Raw genomic sequence first — 2,740 nt, forward strand, 5'->3', positions numbered from 1 at the left:
TATCAGGAAGCAAACACTCATGTAACTAAACCAAGTCATGAAATAGAACATTTCTTCCAGAGTCTTCTTCCATCCTATCTTCTAACCACGACTTCTTTCTCTCATCACAGAGTCTATCACTGTGGCTTTTATAACATTGTAAAAAATACTTTTGAGTTTTATTTTTATTTATTTATTTATTTTTGTGTGACGGAGTCTCACTCTGTCACCCAGGCTGGAGTGCAGTGCATGATCTCGGCTCACTGCAAGCTCCGCCTCCCGGGTTCACCTCATTCTCCTGCCTCAGCCTCCCGAGTAGCTGGGACTACAGGCACCTGCCACCACACCCGGCTAATTTTTGTATTTTTAGTAGAGACAGGGTTTCACCATGTTGGCCAGAATGGTCTCGATCTCTGCCCGCCTCGTCCTCCCAAAGTGCTGGGATTACAGGCGTGAGCCACTGCGCCCAGCCTTAAATTGTTCTTAATTATTATTATTATTATTATTAGAGTCTCACTCTGTCACCCAGCCTAGAGTGCAGTGGCATGATCTCGGCTCACTGAAACTCCTGGGTTCAAGCGATTCTCTGCCTCAGCCTTGTGGAGGAATAGTTAAATATTACATGCGAACTCAATTGGATGTGGACAGAAACAATGGTCACCAAGTCCCGAAAGAGGTTGTGTAAGCTCCTTGAGGGGTTCGTCCAGCACTGTTTCAGAGAAATCCCTATTTCAATCTATTCCTATATGTTAGTTATCGAAAAACAATAGATAATTGCAAAAACAAGTCGACCTTTTTGTGTTCTTTGAGCCCCGTCACGAAGGGCCCTCTTAAGTGAACCTCTGCCAAACAACTCGTTAGAAAAAGAGCTAGGGTCCCAGACTATGCGGAAGCTTCATGAGACTCCTCCTTGTCTGCACAGATGAGGGACCGACTCTGGAGCCCAGGATGTTGCTTCCCAGTTTGGTGGTGAAGCCTCCACAGTCTGGTGAGTGTAAATATCTTTTTGCTTCACCTCTTTTCATTGCAATTTGCTTATTATATGAATCTGCTTATTATATTGATTTTCTTATTATATCTTTGCTTATTATACCATTTCCTTATTATATTTGCATTGCCATTTACATGGGGTAAAGCTTGTTTACCCTCAAAGGTATTGTGTGTGTGCCTTTTCTTCTCCCCTCATGCATTTCCTGCACAGAACATTAGCCTCCCCTGTAGCTGGGACTACAGACGCCCACCACCACAGCTGGATAATTTTTGCATTTTTAGTACAGACGGGATTTCACCATGTTGGCCAGGCTGGTCTCAAACCCCTGACCTCAAGTGATCCTCCTGCCTCAGCCTCCCAAGCTGCTGGGATTACAGATGTGAGCCACCGTGCCCAGCCTGAGTTTTATTTTTAAACATGCATCTTTGAACACTATATTTTGTCTGACATTACTAAACTTCATAAAAATTAAATAATAAAGTATGTAATTATGTCTGATGTCTCTAGTCTTTATGAGAATCATAAAGTATTGACTGTAGTTGTCATTTGTTTACATTAACTATTTGATTGAAATAATATACCTGCCAGGTGCAGTGGCTCATGCCTGTAATCCCAACACTTTCGGAGGCCAAGGATGGGAGGATCACTTGAGGCCCAGGGCTCAAGACCAGCCTGGACAGCACAGTGAGACTCCATCTCTACAAAACATTTAAAAATTAGCCAGTCGTGAGGGTGTGTATTTGTGGTCCCAGCTCCTCAGAGGCTGAGGTGGGAGGATCGTTTGAGCCCAGGAGTTTGAGGTTGCAGTGGGCTATGATTGAGCCAAGGCACACCAGCCTGGGTGACAGAGCAAGACCTTGTCTCTGGAAAAAAAAAAAAGAAAGAGAAATAAATAATATAAATAATTATACACAATTTTATCATTCTGGATGGACATTTCAATAGCTTCTAGTTGTTGAAATGTGTTGGCATTTGCTTTGTGATCCGATATGGCTGCATTTTTTACTAATCTGTCTTATGTGTTTGAAATTCATTCGATGCCTGTGTAATGGGGCATTTTGCTGTAATGTAAGCTGTTATAATCAGATTTTTCTTGTTCATAAATTGGCAAAGCATTATATTGGATATCTTAGATTACTGACATCTTAAAAAATTAATCAGCTTAATATTTTTAAATACATGTCTTTTTGAGTTTACTTTTAGTTGAATTTTGAGATTTGTTTCCATCATTACTGGAATTTTGTAGATGTCTTCTGATTTCCCTAGGGAATGGCTTCATGTCCAAGAACAAGAAACATAAACAATAAAGAACAATACACCCCTAGTTTTCCTATATTAGTAGAAAACAATTTAAAGGAGATGAAAATGGAAAGAAGATCATGAAAAAAAGAAAACTCCAAAAATGGAGCTACAAAACCGACTTCTAGGTCCAAGATCAACAAAAGTAGATTATGGAAGTCTAGAAGGAACTATACATTGTCCCTGACTTACGTAACAGATAGGAAAGTTGGGAAGAAAAGTGTGGGCAACCTCCTCACAAGAGACCAGATTAAAAGCCAGGAAGAAGGCTGGGCGTGGTGGCTCACGCCTGTAATCCCAGTACTTTGGGAGGCCAAGGCGGATGGATTGCTTGAGGTCAGGAGTTTGAGACCAGCCTGGCCAACATGGTGAAAACCCGATTCTACTAAAATTACTATACATATACACACACATAATATATATATTTTATATATATAGTAATACTATATATTACTCTCGCTCTCTCTCTCT

Source organism: Colobus angolensis, unplaced genomic scaffold (assembly GCF_000951035.1).
Source record: "Colobus angolensis palliatus isolate OR3802 unplaced genomic scaffold, Cang.pa_1.0 Scaffold85, whole genome shotgun sequence".
Taxonomy (NCBI): domain Eukaryota; kingdom Metazoa; phylum Chordata; class Mammalia; order Primates; family Cercopithecidae; genus Colobus; species Colobus angolensis.